Source organism: Sorex fumeus, unplaced genomic scaffold (genome assembly GCF_029834395.1).
Source record: "Sorex fumeus unplaced genomic scaffold, SorFum_2.1 ptg000044l, whole genome shotgun sequence".
Classification (NCBI taxonomy): domain Eukaryota; kingdom Metazoa; phylum Chordata; class Mammalia; order Eulipotyphla; family Soricidae; genus Sorex; species Sorex fumeus.
Genome location: NW_026606101.1, coordinates 46,055,032 through 46,081,799, shown reverse-complemented (window position 1 = coordinate 46,081,799; position 26,768 = coordinate 46,055,032). Strand labels below are relative to the sequence as shown.

General features: G+C 36.4%; 1 protein-coding gene across 1 annotated transcript in view; it reads right to left on the bottom strand.

Moving 5' to 3' along the window:
- The window catches only part of LOC130030660 (uncharacterized), a 47,489-nt gene that overhangs the window by 6,381 nt on the left and 14,340 nt on the right, over positions 1–26,768 (bottom strand).

The following is a 26,768-nucleotide window of genomic DNA, read 5'->3' as shown; positions in this document are numbered from 1 at the left end:
CTTATATAGGCCTTCACTGGCCATTACAGCAAATATTTCAAAGGAAACCTAAATTGTATTAAACATTTTTTTGTATTTTTTCAAAGAAAATGTGTCTAAAATAAATTAACTTTTTTACTTATAGTTATTGAGTAGATACAGGGCTCTTGATCTAAATGTCAATGATTCTTCATTTATTTATTTTTTTAAAAAATTTTATTAGTGAAACACCATGAGGTACAGTTGTGGACTTACAAGTTTTTGCGTTTGGGTTTAAGTTATACAATGATCAAATACCCATCCCTCCACCAGTGCCCATTCTTCACCACCAATGATCCCAGTATCCCTCCCACCCCACCCCCATCCCTCCACCCCATCCTGCCTCTGTGGCAGAGCATTCCCTTTTGTTGTCTCTCACCTTTTGGTTGCTGAGGTTTGCAAAAGAGACATTGAGTGGCAATCATGTTTGGTCTATAGTCTACTTTCAGCATACATCTCCCATGTTGGGAGGATCCTCCCAACACCCTTTAATTGGCATTCCCTTCTCTATCTTAGCTGCTTTTCCCCCTAGAATGTGCAGCTGACCTTCAAACCATGGAGTGAACCTCCTGGTACTTATCTCGACTATTCTTGGATATTAGTCCCCTATTTTGTTATTTTATATTCCCCAGATGAATGCTATCTTTCTATGACTATCCCTCTCTTTCTGTCTCATTTCACTTAGCACGGTACTTTCCATGTAGTACCACTTGTATGTAAATTTCATGACTTTATCTTTTCTAACAGCTGCATAGTACTCCACTGTGCTGATGTACCAAAGTTTTTTTTCTTTCTTTCTTTTTTTTTGGGTCACACCCAGCGACGCACAGGGGTTACTCCTGGATCTGCACTCAGGAATGACTCCTGGCGGTGCTCGGGGGACCATATGGGATGCTAGGAATCGAACCCGGATCAACCATGTGCAAGGCAAACGCCCTACCCACTGTGCTATCGCTCCAGCCCCCCAAAGTTTCTTTAACCAGTCATCTGTTCTCGGGATTCTTTAACCCAATGAGTAATACAGAGTTTATTCCCTAATAAATGTTGATTAATTCTCTGTGGAATTTTCTGGTTTTTCATGAACTAATTAACAAATCATCAGTTACTGATGACATTTTTCATAATTTATTTTTTATTGAGTTAATATTGTTTGCAAATGCTTAATTTGCAAATTCCAGTAGGCGGGGGTCACACCCACCACCTGGCCCCCTGGCGCCGTGTAATCCCATCAGCGGCCAAGACTCAGAGACTATAAAATCCAGATCCCGGAACCACGCGGCCGCATTTGCGGCCGCATGACATCTTATCAAAACTTTTTTTTTATGACATCTTATTGTCTCATTACTACTTTGGACAAACTTGCAGGCTATCGAATGTAGCCTGCCCACAGGGCAGAGTCTGGCAAACTCCCCGTGGCGTACCAAATATGCCAGATACCAGTAACAATGATGGGTCTCATTCTCCTAAATAGCCTTGAATATAATCTCAGGGCTAGGATGAAAGAGACGTTACTGGGGCCTGCTCGAGGCAATCGACGAATAACAGGATGATGAAATGAAATGAAAATGAAATGCTTAATATGTTGCCACACTATCCTCACCATCAAATTGCACTTTCCCCTATACTACAGTCCAACAGTTCTCTCTACTACTCCTTTGGAAATATTAATTTTTTCAGGGTTGTTTTTTGTTGGACATTGTGTGTATTTTCTCTGTTTATTGTAGCATATATGCTTAAGATACCTTGTTATTTTCCTTTATTCTAACATACGTCAGTTATCATGATCTTATAGTTCTTTACATTTTGCAGGCAAGCTTACTTCTTTTCTAATTGTTTTAATAATGTTCTGTTATATATATATATAGCACATCTTTTTTATATAGCATATCTTCATTTATTGTCAGTGTGCACTTGGGCTGCTTGTAGATCTTTGTTATTTTAAGTAGCAGTGCATTTGGCTCATATGTAAGCTCAATTCTTAGTTTTCTGAGGAATGTTTATATCGTCCTCCAAAAAGGGTGGACCAGCTAGTATTCCCACCAGAAGTGAACAAAGTCCTTTTCCTCCCACATCCTTGCTATTACTAGTTGTTGCTCTGTTTGATACATGCCAATCTCTCTGGTATGAGTTGACGTCTTAATGTTGTTTTTGTGTGTCTGTCTTAATGTGTTTCCCTGACGGTTAGTGATGTAAATCATTTTTTCCCCCATATGCCTTCTCATCATTTTGTACTTCCTTGAGAATATTTATGTTGGTCTCTGCTCTACATTTTGTGATAGTGTTGGATATTTATTTCTTGTTGAGTTCTACCAGTGCTTTATATATCTTGGATATTAGCCTTTTGTTGGATGAGTGGAGGGCAAATAGTTCTCCTAGTCTGTGAGCTGTGCTTGGATTCTGGTCATTGTTTTCTTTGAGGTGAAGAAACTTGTTAATTTAATGTAGCTCCATTTGTTTATATTTGCTTCTGCTTGCTTGGCCAGTGGTGTTTTGTCCTTGAAGATGCCTTTAGCTTCAATGTCAGAGAGTTCTATTTATATTTTCCTTTATGTACCTTTAAAGTTAGGTTTGATATCATGGTCTTTAATCCATTTTGATTTGACTTTTGAGCAGGGAATCAGAAAGAGAACTGAGTTATTATGTGTGTGTGTTGTGTGTGTGTGTGTAAGGCCAACCAGTTTTTTCAGCACCACTTGTTTAAAAAAACAAATTTTACTTTACTGTCACTGTCACTGTCCTCCCATTGTTCATCAATTTGCTTGAGCGGTCCCAGTAACGTCTCAATTGTGACAATTGTTACTGTGTTTGGCATATCGAATACATCACGGGTAGTTTGCCAGACTTTGCCATGCAGGTGAGATACTCTCGGTAGCTTGCCGGGCTCTCCGAGAGGGGCGGAGGAATCGAACTCAGGTCAGCCATGTTGGTTGCGTGCAAGGCAAACACCCGCTGTGTAAATAAAATTTCTATTTTATCACACTCTCATTAACAACCTAGATATATTCATTTGAAAAAAAAAAAACCTCTGCAAATTTGGTACTCAAGAAAAAGCTTAGTATTTTTTTTCCTTTAAAGTTTTTGGGTCTCAAAAACTCAGTGATTTGGCAGTGATCCCTGAGTCAGGAGTAATCCTTGAGTACTGCTTAGGGTGTCCCAAAGACAAACAAAAACAGCAGGTGCTTGTTTTGTATATAGTCTGTCTGGATTTGAGTCCAGCCATTGTATATGGTACTAAAGCACTGCCAGGAATAATCCTGGAATACAGAACCATGAGTGTTCTCTGAGCTCTTCCAGGTGTTGTCTGATCAACCTTTCCCCAGATAAAAAAAAAATTTAAGGATTTTTGATAATATAACAATACTACAAGATAACATATCCTTGAGTAGTTAAACCAAAATAAAAATAACAAAAATGCTTATCAAAAATGGAGAAACCGAGTATTACCGTGTTTATGGAGCAACTAGAACTCTCATATCAGTAAGAATGTAAAGTTCAAATATTTTAAAAATTATCTATTTGATCAATATCTATCTTATGACCCAAACAAAAAAGAGTCATGCAATCTGATCAATTAACACATCTATATACACTTTTAAAACCATCACCACAATCAAAATCAAAATAACATTATGACCCAAACATGCTACTTCTAGATATTTGCCTAAAAAAGGAATTTATGTCTGCATAAGACTGTATATGATTATTTATAGTGGTTTTTATTTGTAATAACCCCAAATGGGAAATAATCTAAGTGCTTGTCAACAAGTAACTGAATAAACTTGTGAGTATTACATGGCAATAAAAAGGAAATTAACATTGACACATACAATGATATATGCAATAAGATAGATGAATCTTAAAATTATTACGCTGAGCAAAAGAATTCAAACCATGAAGATTACCGTATGCTAAGTAATTAATTTAAATAAAAATCCCAAAATAATTTATTAGTTTCATTGATACAAACTAATCTGTAGTACATGAAATCAACTCAGTGGTACACTTGGGATTGGGGAAAGGAGGTGTGCCATACAAAGAAAACTTTATAAAACTATTTGGGATGATGGAAAATGTTATATTGATTGCGGTGATTTTTTTTTTTCTTTTTGAGTCACACCCGGCGATGCACAGGGGTTCCTCCTGGCTCTGCACTCAGGAATTACCCCTGGCAGTGCTCAGGGAACCATCTGGGATGCTGGGAATTGAACCCAGATCGGCTACGTGCAAGGCAAACGCCCTACCCGCTGTGCTATTTATTGCTCCAGCCCCACTTGCTGTGATGGTTTTAAAAGTGTGTGTATATATGCGATCTTATCAATTAACATATACGTATGTTAATTGATAAGATCGCATAACTTTTTTGGGGGGACACTTCAGGACTTACTCCTGGCTCTGCACTCAGGGATTACTTCTGGCAGGCTCACGGACTATATGGAGTATAGTCCTGCGGATCAAACCAGGGTCAATAATATGAAAGGCAAGCACCTTACCTGTTACACTATTGCTCCAGCCCGAAATTGTATAACTTAAGAGGTAGTTTATTGTATTTAAATGACAGATGAGTAAGTAAAACAAATACAAGAGTGTGGTGTAGTGTGGGGGAATAGAATTGAATGTTAATCTTAGCACCATCTTCACTACAAATAACATTTTTTTTGTAGACTTATACTGTTATTGTTTGTAATAAGAAAGAACTTGGTCAACATTGACCCACAGTTATAAGTTTGTAAGAGAAAGAACAAAGGTAGTCTCTTTTTCTATTTTAATGTACTGTTCTGTTAATAGCAATTTATTTTAAGCACATTTAGGATTTTATAAAAAAATATAATCTCCATTTTTGAAATATTAAAGTATTTATCAAAATATATCTTTTTCTCCAATCCTACTTATATGAGAAGAATTTACCTTAGTTAGATTAATATAATTCAACTGGATGCCAAATTTGGCTGGGGATGCTCATTAGAGTATCTATGTATAAAATGCATTTGGGGACTTATTTCTAAGTGTTTATCACTATCAGACAGCTCAGTTTTTAAAAAATGGAGGAATCAGTAAAATTATTTTATACACCTAGATTTTTAAATATATATTATTGAATGCACAAGGTTTTCATTACATCTATCTTTAAAAAATAATTGGCATTTTTATTTGGAAATAGTGACAAGTATTAAATTATTAGTTTCATTATAAAAATGTTCATCAGATACCAATCACCAACACTAATTCAATCACCTAAATCTTCCAAGTGAACATCTTAAATTTAATTTCAAGAAGTATTCAGGAAACTTTAAATATTCGTTCATGAAATTTTGTTTATTTGATCAGCACACACAATTTTAATTGAACTATAGAGACCTGAAAGAGAACTCTGGATGATTTAAGTGTAACCTCTCATTTTAAGGATGAGGATGCTAGGATTTAAGTGTCTATACAACTTCATATGAATATACATTAGGCCCCCCCTAGGCCCCTCCCGTTGACCGTCGATTTGCTCGAGCGGGCCCAGTAACGTCTCCATTGGAGACTTTGTTGTTACTGTGTCTGGCATATCGAATACTCTCGGTAGCTTGCCGGGCTCTCCGAGAGGGGCGGAGGAATCGAACTCGGGTCGGCCATGTTGGCCGCTTGTAAGGCGAATGCCTTACCCGCTGTGCTATCGCTCCAGCCCATGAATATACATTAGGTTTGGGATATATGAACTAAGATTTTTCACTCCTGATAGATCACCCTTTTTTGCATGTCACTTGTTTCAAATTAGATTGAATAAATGTCTCCTCACTGAATGAATAGGTCCTTGCAGCAAAATGCTTTAACCCCAAAGACCAGTTTGGTAATGCAATCAGTATAGAACAAAGAGAAATAAAGTGAGCATCTGGAGGGTTATGTTTTACTTCTAACTTAATGGCTTTTGCAGTCACTTAATCTTGATAAATTTATTTTTCTAAATGAAATAGTTTTGTTTGTATAATCCAACATTAGTTTAATTTTTAAAATGTTTACCCCTGAGACAATTATTAAATATTATTTATTATGTTTTAAGTAGATTTAATAGTCCTTGTTAAATTTAAAGTCTATGTTTATTGGGTTCATATTCTACCTTTGTAATTTTGCCAAATAAAATTGGTAGACTTTGAGGGAAGCATTTCCAATATTTGAGGTTATACTTGTATAGAAAACACTGACCCCAAAAATTTTAGTATAAAATAGTATTTCAAAATGTACAACTAATATAATTAGTTTCAAAATGTAGAGATGGTGAGATCAAGACTGAGCATGTATAGATATGAGAAACTTTGAGTTCTACTCTTATTTCCAATTTCATTCTTCTATTAATTTCCAACTCCATCCTATGATATATCTGAGAACTAGAGTCAGACATTTACTGACATTTGTGATATTTGTGAGGATTAAAATATGGCTCATAGGAGTTGAAGGAATTAGGAGTGTGATAAGAGATAAAAGAACTAAGAATCAGAGAGATGGCTTAAGGGGCTGGACCATGTACTTTGCATGCAAGAACCCAGGGTCTGATCACCGTCATTGCATGATTCTCCAGCATCATCTGGAACAATCCTGACCATCACTTGGTATGGCCAGAAATGAACCACAAAACCCATCAACCAAACCAACCAACCAACCAACCAACCAACCAACCAACCAACCAACCAAATGAAACAAAAACCTAAAGAAAGGCTCCTGAGAGATAAGAATTATCATTAAAAAATTAAAGTGATTGTTACTTCAGAAAGGGCAAATTAGTGTTGGATGTATAAGTGAAAATGTGTAAGATGTGTAAGAGGTTAAATTTATTCCTATTCAGAATTTGTGTGTGCTTATGATCCTGGATGAGAGAAGGATTGTGGCAAATTAGAAAGTACTCTATCATTGTGAGGCTACAAATTTCTGCTGTGGTATTTATTCTGTCTCCTTTGTGTGTAAAGAGATGAAGAAATAATTTCTTTCAAGGTGAAGACTGAAGGCCAAGATTGAATTAATATCAATATATTTGGTGGATAGAATGAAGGCAGGATGAAGTAAGTACCAGATACCAACAAAAGATATAAAAGGTCATTACCACTATTACTACTGGACCCACTCGAGCAAATCAATGATCAACAGGAGGGCCTTTACTTTTACTTTACCACTATTACCACTATGTGGATTCCATGCCAGTTAGAGTTAGTCAAGGGGAACTTTAAGAGTCAGAGTGAAAGCATATGTGCTGCAGAGACAGGAATCTGTACAAATTCTGTCTGAAATATTTCCCAGACACTTTGCAATGTCTAAGAGACACCAGGAAGAATAAAATTCCTGCCATTATCAGATGGGGACTGTTTATCCAGTGCTCTGAAAAAAAGCATTAAAATGGCCATATGCGAGATCCATATTGTAACTAGGAAATCATTAGAGTTTATAATGTATTTCGTAAAGTTAAGATCATGGATTTTGTGTAGAAAAATCTATTATTAACAAAATCGGAAGAACAATTCTTTTCACATTACAAATCTGATAGTCTTTTTACAATTTGCAGGTTTGGTTTGCAGTTCACAAGGTGGGGTTCTAGGTTAAGTCAAAAGGTCTGACATCAGGTGCTGCCTGGGACTGTTGATCACCCACATTTAATATGTTAGTCACACAGCGCAAAAATCTTGTGGTGTTCTTCGCTTGTTTTTTTCTTTTTTTTTTTGGTGGTGGAGCACAAAAGACTGTGTTCAGGGATTACTCCTGGCTCAGGGTATAGTGTCAAAGATGAAATGTGAGAGCCATAGGCAAGGCAAACGTCTACCCTGACATACTATCACTCTGGCATCTGCTTTTATGGTGTTTTTATTAACACTATTCATATTATCTATATTAATTTTTCTCATTTAACTTAGTAAAATCCTGCTCCCTGATTATATTTCTGTCAATTATTTTTGGATATATTACATTCTCTTTTAATATATTAAGGTTTTTAACCCAAAAAGCATCTGTGCTGTGGAAAAAATTGTTTTCTATTGCTATTTTATTGGTTAGTCGCTTAATGCCTAATCCCACTGAGGCTTAATGTAAACTTTGAAACAATTTATTTATATTCATTTGGAGGGTCCGAAAAATCACTTAAGTGCTCTTTCAGTTTTTTTATTATTAAAATATTTTTAGACTGAATCACTGTGAGATATACAGTTATAAAGTTGTTCATGATCAAGTCTCAGTCATACAATGTTCTAACACTCATCCCTTCTACAATGGCCAGTCCTTCTGGATATTTTTTCTACTGTCTTTGGATATCACCTACATGCTATGATTTTTTTTTTTAAATTCCTCAAATGAGTGCAGTCATTCTATGTTTGTCCCTCTCCCTCTTACTCATTTCACTAAGCATGATACTCTTCATGGCTATCCATAGATAAAGACATTTTATGACTTAATTTTCCCTAACATTTGTGTAGTGTTCCATTCTGTAGATAATGCTATAGTTTCTTTATCCACTCATCTGTTCTCAGGTACTTGGGTTGTTTCCAGTTTCTGGTTATTGTGAACACTGCTGCAAAGACCATATGAATGCAAATGGCTTTAATGCATTGTGTTTTTGGCCACCAGGGTATATTCCCAGGAGTGGTCTTGCTGGATTGTATGAAAGATCAATTTCTAGTTTTTTGAGGAATGTCTATCGTTTTCCAGAAAGGCTGGACCAACTGGCATTCCTACCAGCAGTGAATGAGAGTATTTCTCTGCACGCCAACACCAGCACTGATTATTCTTTTTGATGTGTGTCAGTTTCTGTGGAGTGAGAGTGTACCTCATTGTCGTTTTGATTTGTATCTCCCTGATAATTGTAATTGTAAAGCACTTTTTTATGTGTTCTTGGCCATTCTTTGAGGAAGTTTCTGTTCATCTTTTCTCCCTATTTTTTGGTACATCACCTGCAGGAGTCTTGCTAATCTGTGGGTTAGGTGGAGAATTCTGATATTCTGCTTTTCTAGCAGGCTTCCACGGAAACTGATGCTTCTGTTTCACAAATTATAGGAATTTTTTTTTGATATGCCAAAACTCAGTAACAATGATGGGTCTCACTCCCCTGACCCTGAAAGAGCCTCCAATGTGGCACTTGCTAAAATCTCAGGGCTAGGACAAATGGAGACAGTACTGGTGCCTGATCGAGGAAATTGATGAACAATGGGATGACAGTGATACAGTGATAGAGTGATTTATTATTATTATCATTATGACTACCTGAGTGAGTACAAAGAGGTATCATTGTGGTTTTAATTTGCTTTTACCCAATAATTTGAAATTATGATGTGTAACCTCAGAAACTGTAAGAAATGTGAAAACTTATAATTATCATTGGACTAAACTTTCCAGAAATATCCCAGGTTTTCTTTTGGCTTGTTTGTCTTGGCTCACATCCTGTGGTATTGGTTATTGCTTGTGGAGGTACTCGGAGATCATGCAGTGTCTTGAATGGAAACTGGGCCCTTCCGCATGCAGAGCTTTCCATGAGCTTTAGACCTCTAGGCTCTCTCTTCTGCCCAAATGTTTTAAGAAAATTAATGATAAAATTTAAAATACAGTTATTATACAAACATCAGGCCTACCTCTATTACAGTGTTTATTCATAACTCACTAATCTGCACTCTGAGAAATTTTTGAATTTTTAAATAAGCAATATATAACTTTGTTCCATTCATAATCTATTTTATTTTTGAGTTGTGCATTGATGAGAACATTTTAAAACACAATTCAGTTCCCTTAATTTAATTTCACTTTTGGACATTATCTACCTAGTTATTTGACTTGCATTTATTATTATTTTAGTGATTCAATAACAAGCTTTGGAGTGATTTTCTTAAGTGCTTAAAAGAAAGAATCTCCTTTAGAGAAGGGGTCTGTAGTATTCTTGACTTTTAGAAATGTTTACATTCTAATTGCCTGAGAAGTATTTTGAGTATCGCACTTATGATCTAGTCATTTAGTATGATTGCATTCTAAGGTTTTTCAACCATCTTGATTTACAGGTTGACAACCTGCTAGTCAAGTTTATGGATTTCAGTCTAAGAAAATAAGTATGTTATAAAAATTGAGTTTAAGTACATTGATCAAGATAAAAAAATTAAAGTTGCTTTTATTTTGTCTAATTTTTAAAATAAAATTGATAAACATTTCTGCAGGTCATTTACTTTGTAATAAAAAGCCACAAATTTGTGAAACATGTGATATTTTCAGTTGGATGGCTATATAGCCTCTTAAAATTATTTTTTGTTACACTACAAGCAATTTGGTAACAACCGTGCTTATAGTACTGATATATAAAATTACTGATATATATAAAGTACTGATATATAAAATCACCAAAGTGCCTATGACCCCTACCATTATTATTTTGATTAGATTACCTCTGATTAGATTCTGATCTTCCCTGCCCCATCTGTCACTGTTGATGGAAAGTTATGGTTTTGGTGTAGTTATCTCACTTTACCACCACCAACGTGCAGTGTGCTAAGGGCTGTCCATTAATGAATTTCCTTGTGTTACTTCCAGTCTACCTCATCCGTTTCCCCATCCCTTCCTCTCAATCTGGTATTCTTGATTTTGTAATTCAGTGCCTAGGATTTATTAGCAATTGACATTGTCTATACCTTTAATTTGTTTCCCTATATATATGAATGGTAATAAAAATGTTTTAATGGTAATAAAAATGGTAATAAAAATGTTTTATTTTTTTATTGCTGAATTTTGTGAGAGCTCTATGTGTTTTGGATGTTAGCCTTTATTTGATTATTATGTGCAATTGTCTTCTCCCAATTGGTAGCTTGTTTCTTTTGCCATGTGAAATTCTTTTACAATTCATGTACTACTATTTGTTTTTCTTTTTTATCTTGCAAGAGAAATCAAATAATTCAAAACATCTTTCCAATCTAGATCCTGGAGAATTCTATTTGTTTTCCTCAATGTATTTTATGAACTCTAGTCTAATATAGATATTGGATCTGCTTTGAATTAACTTTTGAGTATGGTATGAAATATGGATTGTTGCATGAATATTCGTTCAGTTAGAGGCACTGAGACAAGGAATGTGAAAGAAATTTATGTCATGGAGGGCCCAGGTCTCTCAGACTTGCGACAAAGGTAGAGAGCCCTGAAATCTCCTTTTATTACCATCTACAGGTCAATACAGTGAGGTCATCAACAAAGGAGTTACGGGAAAAACATGCAAAGATGAAAGCTTTTCTGCATACTGAAAATGTAAGGGACAGGCCCAAAAATGGACTACCACCAGAATTAATTTAGCTTAGCTTAATAGGAACCTGCAGTTACTTCCATTGTATTTAAGGTTCTTCTTCTGTCTTGCTGCATTAACTAGTCTTTCTTTCTTTCTGGCCATTTTGATTAAAATGTAATTTGGTATACTGGGCTGGAGCGATAGCACAGCGGTAGGGCATTCGCCTTACAAGCGGCCCACATGGCCGACCCAGGTTCGATTCCTCTGCCCCTCTCGGAGAGCCCGGCAAGCTACCGAGAATATTCGATATGCCAAACACGCCCCTCTCGGAGAGCCCGGCAAGCTACCAAGAGTATTCGATATGCCAGACACAGTAACAACAAAGTCTCCAATGGAGACGTTACTGGGCCCGCTCGAGCAAATCGACGATCAACGGGAGGGCCTTTACCTTTACCTTACCAAACACAGTAACAACAAAGTCTCCAATGGAGACGTTACTGGGCCCGCTCGAGCAAATCGACGATCAACGGGAGGGCCTTTTATTTTGTTTGGTACTTTTTAGGCCCCCTGGATCTGTGCACAGCTCTTGCATACTGGGCAATTTCTCAGTTATTATCTCTTAATAACTTAAGAAGTTATTAAGGCAGTTATTTATTTATTTATTTGCTTTTTGGGTCACACCCGACAATACACAGGGGTTACTTCTGGCTCTGCACTCAGGAATTACTCCTGGCAGTGCTCAGGGGACCATACGAGATGCTGGGAATCGAACCTGGGTCAGCTGCGTGCAAGGCAAACGCCCTACCCACTGTGCTATCCCTCTAGCCCTGAGGCAGTTAAGTTATTAAGGCAGAGCCTGGCAAGCTACCAGTGGTTTACACAATATGCCAAAAACAGTGACAATAATGGCCCTCATTCCCCTGACCCTGAAAGAACCTCCAATATGCCATTGGGCTACACTGGCACGTGACAGGGACGAATGGAGACGTTTCTGGTGCCTGCTCGGAGCAAATCCATGAACAATAGGATGATAGTGATAGTGATTATCTCCTTAACCATCCTTTACTATCTTGTTCCTCTCCTTCAGGATCGTTCCTCTTGCTATTGCCCATTAAGTATCTTAAATTTTCTTTATTCAAACATTTCTTTTAGGGCTGGAGAGAGAGTATAGCAGTGGGGTACTTTCCTTGCACCTTGACCTGAGTTCAATACTGCACCTCTTATGGTTCCTTGAGCTCTAACAGGACTGATCCTTGAGTGTAATCCCTAAGCACTGCTAGGTGTGGTCCAAACCAAACACAAACAAAGAAATCTATTTTATATTTCCTCTTCTTTCTTTTCTTGATATCTTGTGCTTTGTCTTCAAGGTCACTGATGTGGTTTTCAGCTTCCATTTTTTCTGCTGTGTTCTTTAGCTTGTTCAATTTTTATTTCAGTGACTTTAATATTTTTTATCAATAGATCTTGTAGTTAAATGAATCTCTGTTCCATTGATTTCTTCATCTCAGTAAACATCAAAGAGAACACTGTTCTGAGGCAATCATCAAGCAGCGTTGAGTTTTGATAAACTTAATGACTTATCTGAACTTCGGTCTCTATTAAAGAAACTGTTATTCCTTCTCTTTTTCATTATTATGTATGCGTCCTGTGTGCTTAAGGTAGAACTTTGAATTCTAGATGGTCTAAGCAGTTATCCAATTTGCCAATCACAATATCTGGCTATCATTTATGTGCCACTGCTGCCTTCAAGGAATTTCTCGACAGGACCAGGAGGGGCAGAGCCCAAGTCTCAACTCTATGACTTGGAAGTCAGCAGAAAGACTGGGGCTGCAGTAGGAACACTAGAATCACAATAGAAAGTAGGAATGAGAAAGGTGCAAGACAAGGCTGGCTCACATGGCTCTGAAGTTCTGGAGGCAGATAGCTGCCAGGGTAGATTGCTAGGTAAGGCTTGAGTCAGCAGCCAGGAGGAATGGTCTCACCTGTTGGTGGGAGTTAGGTAGCAGGGAAAAGGCATACACTCTAGAGGAGAGTCCCATTTCAAGAGGTGGATGGGGCAGATACCAAATATGATGTGCATTGGCCTTCAGTGAGCTTAAACATTACCTTTTACCACTTACCTGGAATCTGATGTTGCTAATGTTGGTGATTCAGTTAATTTTTTAAAATAAGACCAGAAGCAATCCATGTCTAGAACTTTGAACTAGTAATTTAGGCATCAGTTATATTCCCGACGTATTTTGTGTGACTAGTAGAAGTAATAAGGGGTTGAAATTTAACTGGCATAAGAAAATCCTAGCATTTAATACTTAGTGTAACCAAAAATAATAGGAGGATGCACTTTCAAGTATAATTTCACTCATGGGTTCATTTCACTCAAGATCTCAAAGGATGTCATCAGAATGTTCTCTTTTATTCACTCTGACTTCTGTTCTTTCCTACTGAGCCTAGAGGACTTGTGGTTTCTGTTTTGGGGTCACAATGGTAGTGTTCAGAGGCTACTCCAGGAAATGCCAAGGATCAAACTGGGGTTTTCAGCAGGCAAAGCAAGTGCTGTAATCCCTGTACTATCTCACCTATCCTACTAGAGATGAGTTTTTAAGAACATAGCAGGTACATATCCTTCATTACTGGAGCAAAATAAGTGACAGTTTCCTGAAGAGTTTTGCTTAAAAGAAGACATGGGTATGTAGTGAACTAAAAATAGGCTTCTAAAGGCTTCTACTTCAGAAGCCAAATTGTATAGCAAAGTACCTAAAATCAGAGGGAAAAGTCTTAATTTGAATTTTTAATTGCATCAGATTTTAAGCTTATTCACATACTTCAGTAATAGGACTATATATGCCAGGAAGACCAGCTGTTCATACTTACTGGGTGTTCTCCTTGAAAAATATTTTAATGGTCTCAACTATGCTAATCCTGCAGCACTAAGTTATTTTTGCTGTCATTTTAAAACACATTTGATTTGTTAATACAGTTTGTCATCTACTTTAAGATTCTGTATTTTTCTGATTGGACATTTGTTTTTATTGCTTAACTTTATTTCAATTTACTTGAAAATTTTCTTTCCAAGTTCTGGAGGGAAGCTAACTGTTGCCCTATTTATCACTAACTTATTTAGAATTTTGGATTCTTTAAATCAATTTTATGAAATAGTAATTTCTGTTGCTAGTAAACTTTTAAGTTACAGATTTAAGTATCAATTTTTAGGTGCCTTAAAGATTTACATTTGTTATTATTTTGCTCTTCCTGTGGAAAAATGTAATAGCTACAGCCACAGGAATAGCTGTAAAGGAATAGTTGTTTTCCTGAATTTGTTTTTAAAATCACTTTATAGCTGACCCTTATTCAATATGATCCCCCAAGCCCATCATGAGTGATCCCTGAGCACAGCCCCAGGAATAACCTCTGAGCACAGGTGTGGCCCCAAATCCCCCCCCCAAATCACATTAACCTTGTCATTATGCTTTACCTCTTTTGCTAAAATACACGGTATAGCCCCATCTTATTCATATTTATAGAAACTCTAAACCTGGGCTGGAGTGATAACACAGCCGATATAGGGCGTTTGCCTTGAACACGGCCGACATGGCCAACCTCAATTCGATTCCTCCGCCCCTCTCGGAGGGCCAGCAAGCTTCCGAGAGTATTTCGTCCTCACGGCAAAACCTGGGAAGCTCCCCATGACATATCTGATATGCCAAAAACAGTAACAACAAGTCTCACAATTTGTTGTGAGACGTTACTGGTGCCCGCTCATGCAAAACTAACGAACAAGGGGAGGACAGTATTACAGATAGTGCTAAGCCTGGTCATGAATGCATCCATCTCCCTTATCCTTCATCAATTAGTTACTAAATCCTGTTTTTTCCCCTCTTTCTAAGATCTTGTTTGCTTCTTTTCACCCCATTACTACAATATTTATAAATTCTCAGCTGTCGCTCCTCACTTTTCAAATTTGTTTCTTTGCTTTAAGCCTATCACCGGCATTACTAAACCAGCTCCATATCACTGCTACTACACCTCTTCCCATCTTTATCCAGAAGTTATCTTTCTGATATGCTAATTTTGTTATAAGGCTATTAAAAGATGAATTTGGATACCTTTTAGAATATTTTTCAGATGCACGGCACATAAAGTTCTCTATGTTTTGCAGCTACCATCTTAATTTTCTGTCTTAGTGGCACCTGTATTCTTTGCTTCAGACAAACCAAATACGCCTGTATATCCATGGTCACTGCATTACTTTTACATATTTTGTTTCTCCTTTTATTCTGTCTACCTCATTAGAAGAAAAATAATGATTGATCCTATTATTACCCTTCTTAGTATGATAATTACCTTTTTTTTTAAAAAAAATCTGTGGCTAAACAATAATCGTAACCACCTTACCTCTTGTATAATGGTTTCTATACTGTTATGTAATTGTTGATTTACTCTTTTGTCTTCCACATAATGATGTGATGGCCTTGAAGGTAAGAAACTGTGTCTGGACTAGAACTAGACCCTGATGAGGTGCTCAATAAATATTAATTGGCTGTGGTGGTGGTTAATATTATATGTCAATTTTATTAGGTTGTGCTTCTCAGTGGTTAAATACGAATGAGGGTGTTATTGTGAAGATATTTACAGATGTCATTAACATTCACTATCAGACAACTTTGAGTAAAGAATTGTCCTTAATGATGTGACTGGGCCTTGTCCCTTTAATTGAAGGCCTTAAAAGCAATCTATGAGGGTTCCTGAAAGTAGAAAGAAGCCTACCTAAGCACCGTAACTTAGAAATCCTGCTTTGAGTTGAGTCTCCAACCTGCCTGCCTGCCCTACAAATCTCAGACTCAAGATTTTAAGTTCTTGTCTGAGTCTCCAGATGGCCAACTAGTCCTACAGATGTAAGACTTGCCAGCCCCATAATTATATGAGCCAATTTCTTGAAATAATCTAGCCTCTCTCCTTCTCCATCCCCACCTCCCATGTAATGTTGGTTTTGTTTCTGACATGAAATGTAGTAGCTAATGAAGAATGCGCTTACATAATATCGTCAAATTATTTAGAGAAATACTATAAGTACATAGTTTCTTATGTAAGAGAATGAAAAAATACAATTTGATATGTTTTAGCTATATATAAATTAAACTAAGCTCTTTCAAGGAAATTATTAACATGTTATTTTTTAAAAACTGAATGGGAAAATTTTAGCAGAACATGTTTACATTTAAATATTGCATTTTTTGCTGTGAGTCATAAAATAAAAATGGTAAAAAGTTGGATTATGGAATTAAAAATGATATTTTGTTCTAAATGTGTGTTGTTTATGAATATTTCAAAGGATAGAATTTTAGTGAAGTTTGCCAAAATAACCTGAAATTTATAATGCAACTTGTTCTCTTGTTTATATGTTTTTTATAAGTGCCAAAATTGTAATAAAATTTTGGTGCCTATTGAACTAATTTCCATTCATTTCCCTAAAATGTTCTGTGAGAAAATAGACTGCAGATATGGAATTTTACAGCTCTCCAGGCATTGACTTTTCCTTTATCTTAAATCATTACTCACCTCAATGGACTCACCAATTTCCCTTCATCTAGACATCAGAAAATTAATTTTCCTTTATGAAGCAAAAATGAGCCAAAGAATGAGATAAATGTGCCCACAGGAATTAAAATTTTCTCTACACTAATACTGAAGATGTTACAGTTTAAGCAGTTGACAAGTGATATGACATAATGACATACCTGAATTTAAAAAATGAAAAAAATTGATGTGTTACCCTGAGCATCAGGCAGCTTTTGTGTAGGCATTCTCAGGTACGTTTGACAATATTCAACACTGTGCCAGTTAAGCTGAAATTTAATTCAATACTTTTTGTGCCTCTGTTATGAATCTTAGGATAATTATATGGATGTTTTGGGTGTCTCTTGATGGTATTAATTTGCAACATCCTGAGATAGGAGCATGAATAGAGGTTCAAATATTTCAGAGAGAAGGTAGCTGAAGAGAGACTAATTTTAAGTGGTCTAAGTTGCGTCTGGTTCATACTCTTAGAATTGAAGCTGCATCATGACAAGTGATTCAGGACTATAAGAAATAGACATGTGAGTGGGAAAGAGATTTCCAAGTCTCAGAAAAATTTGCGGATCACAAGAAATGCATGAAAATGGGATTAGAGAGATAGTACAGCAGGTAGGGCATTTGCCTTGTATGTGGCCAACTGGAATTTGATCTCTGACACCATGTATGGTGCCCTGAGTCCTGCTGGGAATGATGCCTGAGTGCAGAACCAAGAGTAAGCCCTGAGAACTCCTGGGTGTGTCCCCAAAACAAAATTAGAAAAAAATAAAAGAAAAAGAAAAACACACAAGTAAGGCAAACACAAAGCCACGTGGAATAGGGTAACAAATCCAGATAACTGAAGGGGAAAATCTCCGTGCCCCGAAGATTATTTTTAAGAGTTATTTCTCTGAAAAAAAAAAAGAGTTATTTCTCTGATCCGATGAAATGCAGATGAGGGTCTGTGCTCAGATGGTGGTAAAGGAAGGAGAAATAATGGAGTGAAAAGAAAAAATGTATTTATTACTTTAAGGTCATTTTACCTCTTTTCTTGGAAATGTAAATCTAGAGGGTGAACATTTAATGGAAACAAGAGACTCTGAATTTCTTTTTTTTTTAATTGAATCAGCATGAGATACAGTTACAAAACTTTCATGTTTGAGTTTCAGTCATACAATGATCAAACACCCATCCCTCCACCAGTGTACATTCTCTACAACCAATGTCCCCAATATACCACCCCCACCCCTTTCCAATCTCCCCCTGCCTCTATAGCAGACAATTTCCCCCATACTCTCTACTTTTGGGCATTATGGTTTGCAGTATAGATACCGAGAGACTATCACGTTTTGTCCTTTATCTACTTTCAGCACACATCTCCCATCCCGATCAATTCCTCCAACCAGTCAATAATGATTGGAGACTCTGCATTTCAGGGTATGAGAGAGCTGTTGCTGAGGTAACTGGCAGACTATTAGAGACCACAGAAAGATTGGAGCTGGAAAAGCCACCAGGACTGCTAACAGCTGATCTGATTGTGTAAGTGTCCCTGTGTGTGTTTTGTGGGGGAGGGAGGTAAGTGAAAAGATAAATTTCATAGGAAGAGAATAATGAATTTAATAGTAATTTCTAGAATAATTCTAGAGAAGGTGGTAAGGAGACTTTTTAAATGTACCTAGAAAACAGTATTTTTAATATTTGGAAACCAAGAAGTTCAAAAAAAGATGACACGGTCAACTTAGTTTTGTTGAATTAAAATTTTTGGTTAGTGATATATGTTTCTCAAAGAAAATTTGAATCATCCAGAAAAAAGTACACCAAAAAAATTAAATATGAATTTTATTGATATTATTTTTGAAATGTCCTTATTTTACCTTTACTTTTCCTTTAAAATTTTCAGTCCAGGTAGCTCATACTAGTACCCTTTCAGAATTCCAAAATATTCCCCACCTTTTTTTGTGGGGGTGTGTGTGTGGGATGGGGGAGGGAGGAGGTGGGGCTGTGCTGCTCCTGGCTCTGTGCTTAGGGGCTCACTCCTGGGTGAACTGCATGTAAGGCAAGCACCCTACTGGCCGTATCATCTATTTGGCTCCTATTCTTTTTCTTCATACTTCATTTCTTTTTCATATTTTTTCATATATCACACTTTCAATAAAAGCAAATACGGGAATGTGTAGGAATTACACATGCAGGTATAATAGCAATTAATTCTTCAAAATTAGGTACCTGTACTCTGTGCCTGCTCTACTTGTACCTACCCAATTTCTGAATCTTTATAAATGAGCTAACATTTATTACTCCATCAGCAACATTTTTTTTTGGTTCTGCTGTTGGCTTCTTTTCAAACTCAAAATTTTACTTGTATCTCTTTGTCCACTGCCTTTTTTTTTTTTTTGCTTTTATGACTATATAAATTGCTGCTATTGTAGTAAGATTTTATGAGGGGGAAAGAGGTCAACTTATGTTTAATATATCATTATTTTTATTCTCTTTAGAGTTTTCCTTCTACTTAATATTCTGGTCCAGGACAATAAATAAATAATAAATTTAAAAATCTTTTGTAACTATATTAGTTAAGTAAAAATAAAATATTGGCTTATTATTGAAGTATTATGTCATTTTCTTTTTTTTAAAAAAAATCCTCTCTTTTCTCCTTTTCTTTCCTTTTTGTTGATGTTGTAATGACTGGTAATTGCACATATGCTTGGTTTGCACAAAGTAATTGTATAGTTTAGCTGTTGAGTCTGTATATTCATTGTGTTGCTTTCATACTTGTCTGCTGTGTTAAATGAGGTTGCACTCCCTTTGTTGTGGTGTTTGCATATATGTTCACTAGGGGTTACACTCATTAGTTGCAGTACAATGTCTGATTGTGACACTAGTCACACATCTTTGTGGTGCTCAACATGTACTCACCATGTGTTTCATTTTTTCACTGTGGTATTCATACATAGTTTTTCAAAATGGGATTTCATGCCAGGGATTGCAAACTTTTAGTTTTGGTGCTTGTACCCACCTGTCTGCAGTTGGAAATTGCCAGAGTGCCAGTAATTGCAGAGAGCAAAGCTTAAACAAAAAACCTGCCAGGATCACACTTGTCCCATGTGGTGGCAAAGGGGATCAAACTAGTGATTATATACTTGCAAAGTGGGTGTTCTAAACTATTGAGCTATTCCTCTTAGCCCATATGCCATTCTCTTGACATTTCTTTTTTTTGTTATAATTTTTAGTCTTTTTAATCCTCAATGATTTTGTAAAAAAAATTTTCAGTCTTTGAAAATACTGTCAAATAAGTGAAACTCCCTTCTTCTGAATAGGCTGTTGGATCTTATATTTATCCCTATGTTAACATTCCATGATGTTCCATTCACTCTCAACAGAATGAACATCTCTGAAAGCAACAGTTATGTGTACCTAGGTCGAGAAGTCAGCATGACGAATGACCTAGCACCTGAGCTGCGCAGGAGGAAGAGAGCTGCTTGGAACACCTTCAAGAGCATCAAAGAAATTACTAAGAGGACGAAGAATCTCCAGCTCCAAGCACATCTCTTTGATTCCACTGTTCTTCCTGCACTAACATATGCCTCAGAGACCTGGGCCCTACGAAAACAGGATGAGAATGCTATTTGGGTCTCCCAAAGAGGAATCAAAAGAGCTATGCTTGGAGTATCACGCTTCACTCAAATGAAAGAAAGAATCCAGAGTTCCGACCTCTGTCGACAGTCAAGAATCAGGGACGCTGCCTCATTTACCAAGGTGTCGAAAATCAGATGGGCTGGACATGTAATGAGATTTGGAGACAACCGCTGGACTAGAGCCATTACCAATTGGATTCCATGGGATGTCAAAAGATCACATGGTCGCCCACCTACGAGATGGTCAGACTTCTTCGTCAAGACCCTGAAAGATCTGTTTGAGGCTGTCCATGTTCTTGGAATGAGCAGACGCCATTGGGCTACACTAGCGTGTGTCAGGGATAAATGGAGATGTTACTGGCACCAGCCTGACCAAATCGATGAGTAACAGGATGTCAAGTGATCAAGTTAACATTCCATAAAGTGACTTTTATACAGTAATCTTTTAATGCCTTCATATCCATAGAATAATTCCATTTATATGTGATGATACCAGTAGGGATAACCTGGATAAAAGTTTTAAGGAGTTTTGATGTTAACATAAAACCATTACCATCGTGATGCCGAGTTAGAGAACTCACTTAAATATGGTGTATATTTCATTAGTCAGAAGATTAATGATTTAATGATCAGTAAGTGAAGAAAACCCAAACAGAGTCATTTTCAAAATAAATGAGACTGCTTCCTGTGAAAGTAGATGCCACCATTTCTAAGGAATGAAACGATCTGATTCTCTAATGTCCTATTTACCCCCCTAGTATAGTGACATTGGATGGAGACTTAAAAAAAATTTATTTAATGTTGAAAGCATTGTGCTAACTTGTCATAAGAGAGACTTGTTACAGTCATAGTGATGTCTATTTTTAGTGACATGTTTAGCTCTAAAATTCCTTTTATCTCTAAAACCATCAGCCTCTATATGCCTAATGGCAATAAATGGGGTTGGGGGTGAGGGAACAGAACCCATTGGCCAAAGCTTTTCTTTCTTGATGTTAACATAGAAACCATTACCATCGTGATGTTGAGTTAGAGAACTCACTTAAATATGGTGTATATTTCATTAGTCAGAAGATTAATGACCTAATTTGCTTTAATAGTGCTTCCCATGGCTCCATCTTTCCTGCCCTATAATCACAAGCCACTGCCCTCTACATACACTGATTATTAGAATCTTTTCCCCCTGTTCGGTCTCCTCTTAATTTAGCAGAATCATTTCATTCTGATCCTACTCCTGCCAAAATAATGAAAAAATCCAGTTACAAATAAAATATAAAATACATTTTTATAGTTAGCAGTCATTATCATTTTGTAAGTTAACTTTCTTGCTCTATAGTTGCAGTTTTAAAATTTGTTTTGGCTTTTGGACCACATTGGCAGTGCTCAGGGCTTACTTCCTTGTCTATATTATATGTAAATGTAGCACTGTAGCACTGTCCTCCTGTTGTTCATCGATTTGCTCAAGCGGGCACCAGTAACATCTCCACTGTGATACTTCTTGTTACTGTCTTTGGCATATTGAATACATCACAGGTAGCTTGCCAAGCCTTGCCGTGTGGGCGGTATGCTCTCAGTATCTTGCCCGGCTCTCCGAGAGGGACAGAGGAATCGAACCCATGTCAGCCTTTGTGCAAGGCAAACACCCTACCCATTGTGCTATTGTTTCAGCCCAGGAGACAAAAGTATAGAGGGCAATAACTTACCTAATACCTTCAACTAGTAAGTAGCAGCAGAGTCCTTCTGATTTTTAGCCTATGCTCCTGCATTTAATTAGGATTTGCTATATTATGTTCATATTAAATAGTGCATTTAAAACAGAAATGTTTAAAAAGAATTATATACTAATATGGAAAGCTTTACATTATAGCAATTAAACATTTTACTATGAGGATGTAATATGATCTTTGATTTGTAAGTGATAATATACAGAAAAATGTATGCATAAATACACATCAGTAGCATGCATAAATGATCTTTGTGAAATCAATTACTAAAATTTTAAACTTAAAGTGAGTGCTTTGTCTTAGGGGCTGCTCCAAAGGGAGAATCTAATATTTCAAATATTAAAATATCTTAAATGAAAGATTGATCCAATTTTCTAAAATTTATTTTTTCAAACTGTTTTAATTTCACATTTTGAAAGTTTTCCATATCATTATAAATTGCTATATAGAAGGATAGTTATAATTTGTAAGTCACAAGGTACTGTCATTAAAGCATTTTTTTAAGGCCATATTAGAATCAGACGGCCTAGTCAACTTCTTGTGTGCTAACTTCTAAGGTCTGTGAGTTGGGGACCACTGAACTAGTGACATAATGCCCCTTTATGTCAGTTCTTCAGATACTAAATGGCAATAAGACTATCATCTCAAATCCCTACTGTGAGATTCAACATAAATTCATATAAAGGAGGTCTATAAGCAAGCAAGTGCTCTCTCTCTCTCTATATATATATGTATATATATGGACACACATATATATACATACATACATATATATTATATATAGCTATAATTGTATTCATGCAACTGCTTGTTAACTATTATTATATATGTGTATATATATAGATTATGTACACAAACTATATACACACACACACATATATATGTAATTTTCTCAGCAAGTCCACAAGTACATACATAGTTATAGTTATTCTCATTTGGTGGAAGGGAAACTGAGGAAAGGAACTATAAGTCAGTTGTTATGCTTGGAAATGTAAGTCAAATATAAGTCAATTGCTTATGCTTCCAGGACAATACTGAGAAGGCCAAAGCCTTGAACATTGGTGGTGGTTCTAGAAAACGTGCTTAATAGCTATACCTATTCTGTACTACTGTACTTTTGTCATACAGTTAAAAGTTTGAGCAATAGAAGATATCTTAAGATTTTAAGTAAAAACAAAGGTAGGCTAGCAAATAAGAAGAGCTTTACCTAGCTATTCATCACTGTTGTTACTTCCCTTCTGTAGGAAATGTTAAAGTTAATACTTGGTTATTAAGTTTCTTCAGCTTTTAAAATGGAAACCATGCCTAGTTTTCAGAACAAATGACTGTCTAACTGAAACATTTCATTAATGTAGAGAATGAGAACAGCCTATAGAAATGACACGGTCATATGTTATTACAGATGATATTACAAATGATTTGAATCATCGGCTAATGGTTCAGTGGAATTGGATAATGCTTCAACAGTTCTTTGAGTGGAAAGATGAAAAGAATAAGCAATTCAAGCCTTTAAGGGCATTTCCTATGCCTTTTAAATTGTCCTCTTGATGTAATGAACTGAGGAAAAACAAATGCTCGATTGATTAGACCCTTCTCCTTAGCCAGACTTAAAGCTATTTCTTTCTTTCTATTTTTTCTTTTCTAATTTTCTGTTTATTGTTTTAAATGTCTTTTGTGTGCACTAAATGCATTATGTTAAGAGGGTTTAGGCTGTTCCTCTTTGTTATTAATCCTCTGTGTGTCCAAAGGCAAGAGCCAGGAAGGATCTGGGAGATTAATTAAAGATTGAAACTCAGCATCTATAGGAAACTCTATGGTGGCACTTCATTGATCATCCACACTGTCTAGCAATTTCAGTGCAATTCCACTGCTTAAGACACAAAATACAGTGTTACACAAAACAAATTTAAAATGGGTGAGACGGAAGTCTGTAGCACTTTGGCAGGATCAACACAAACAGCCACTGCGAAAAGAAGAAAGTCTCAGTTTATATTCAATTCCTGTGAAACAGCAGTTTGAGCAGAAACTCCAAAATGGAATATAATGACATCATTTCCATTTATAGTGCAAAACATAATGAATATTTCCCAAGAGAGAAGAGGCCTTTGTAAAATGTAAAGGTGATAAAGGCAGAGAAAGATACACTACAAAAGGAAAACAAAACAAAACACTAGAAAAAAAAAACTTCAATTTATGAAAAATAAAATGCTGGAATATATTATATGATTCATTCGAGGGCTATAATAGGGCTTAGAGGAGGAGAAAAGGTGATCATCAGTAAGAATAAATAACATTTGAGAAATGTTGACACTCCAACCTGCACCCCAGGTAGATCTGGGAATCTGGCAACTGACATCAAGGCCTTGGAGATTCATCCAATTTTTTATTACAAGTTTTAAAGAATCTTCTGCTTTCTCCTAAGCGTTTAAAGCATGAATAGAATGAATTTTGTAAAGTGGAGGCTCATATGACTCTCAGTGATTTCTGTAGCACACTAGACATGCAGCTATAGAAACAAGACGTGGATTCTGATTTTGGGGAGCTTAGTGGTTTCAAGGGAGATGACCTATACTAAGGGGATGGGAGATCAAAAAATGAGCTCAGCTTTGGGGTGGACTCTTAGAGGTGGTAAAGATGATTCACATCAACTGAAGAAGAGAGAAAGATATGGAAGGAATTCAAGAGGAAGTTCCCAGAGCAGAGAATTCTTGTATTAGGCTTGCATCTAGAGTAAGGTACAACATTATTTTTAAGTGCTTGAAATTTGGGGTTGCAAAATTGTTCCTTCTCTGTGGTGGATTGGAATTTTTTTTAAACTTTTTTACTGAATCACTGTGAGATAGACCCTTACAAAGCTGTTCATGATTGCATTTCAGTCATACAGTATTCCAACACCCATCCCTCTACCAGTGTACATTTCCCAGCACCTGTGTCCCCAGGTTCCCTCCCATCATCCCCCACCCCCTGCCTGCCTCTATGGCTGGCACTTCTCTCTCTCTCTCTGTCTCTCTCTCCACCCCCTCTTCTCTCTCTTTCAGTATTATGGTTTGTAATATTGATACTGAAAGGCTATCAAGAATATCCCTTGCCTACTTTTGACTGTCAGATCTTGTCCAGCATAATCATTCCCAGCTATTTTTATCATACTAGTCTCCTCTTTATCTTACCTACCCTCAGCCACCCACACACTTGTGGTTAGTTCCAACCTTTGACTATGGACTGGAATTTTTGGAATGGGCTGAAATATTATTTTGTAGTATATCACTGTGTCACTGTCCTCCTGTTGTTCATCGAATTGCTCCAGGGGCACCAGTAATGTCTCCACTGTGAGACGTGTTACTGTTTTTGGCATATCAAATACGCCACAGGGAGCTTGCCAGGCTCTGTCGTGCGTGCGGGATACTCGCGGTAGCTTGCCGGGCTCTCTGAGAGGGATGGAAGAATTGAACCCGGATTGACAGCGTGCAAGGCAAACGCCCTACCCTCTGCGCTATTGCTCCAGCCCATTTTGTAGCATATGGCCTGATTTCATTCACTCATTCTATATAGGCCACAGCAAACAGCTCTGTAGCTTTCACTCTGGCCCAGAGGAGCTGGTCTATTTATATAGTTGAATACAATTCTATCTCTCAAACTACGAACAATTTTAATTTCTGTAATTAGTTTTATTTAGAGATTTATTTAAAAAAGATGGTTTGTTTTAATAAAGTCCTGTGCACGGTAAGATACTAACATTGTTTATTGTACATGCTTATTAATTACATTGGGTAAAAGATATGAATATTTAATGATACCTGATTTTTGCATTATATAATCACACTGAAGAATTACAGGATTTCATATTTTATATAATATTTGATATGAAGTATTTTAATTAAACTTATTTTGAATTCTTTTTTAGCATTCTAACTTTTAGATTATGTCAGTATTCAAGATATACTTCAAATAATTTGAATAAACATTTGCAAATATAAAACTCTGTAGCAATTTGTGAAATCATAGGAAAGAAAGTTACCAACTTTAGGACTTCAAAGAGGTTAGTGATTTATTTGCTTAGCAATCATGATTAAATAGTAGCAATTCTTATGAGGATATGAAATTTCCCCTCTTTTAGTGGAGAAATATTAGCAACACCTTTCAACATCTCTTCTATTCATTGTCTTCATTTTCATACAAGTTCCATATCTACTCCAGATCCTCCATTTCTGGGTTCTGGGGTATAAGGAGAATCTCTGTTAATTTTCTTGCTTTTTATATTTTTCTCCCCTACAATCCTATCCAACTCAAGTAACACACCTTGCTAAGATAACCCTTGTATCATCTATTCTTGTATAAAATCTTTAATAGCTCCCATTACAGTGTATAGCTCGCCTTAATTTATAAGGTCATCACAAGTCAGTTTCTTCATTTATTTTATATGCTCTAGTCAAAATCAAGACATTCCCACCTCCACGGTTATGTAAATGCTGCTTGCAAAGTTCTCTTTGTTTTTTTCTGATTGTAGAACTCTCACTCTGTGGAATCTTACTTTAGCAAATCTATTCACACTAACTCTGCCATACTCCAGTTGATCTCATTCATTCCACTTTTCCCCCTCTGAATTCCCAAACTTCCTTGGAATTACTTATATAACTGGTA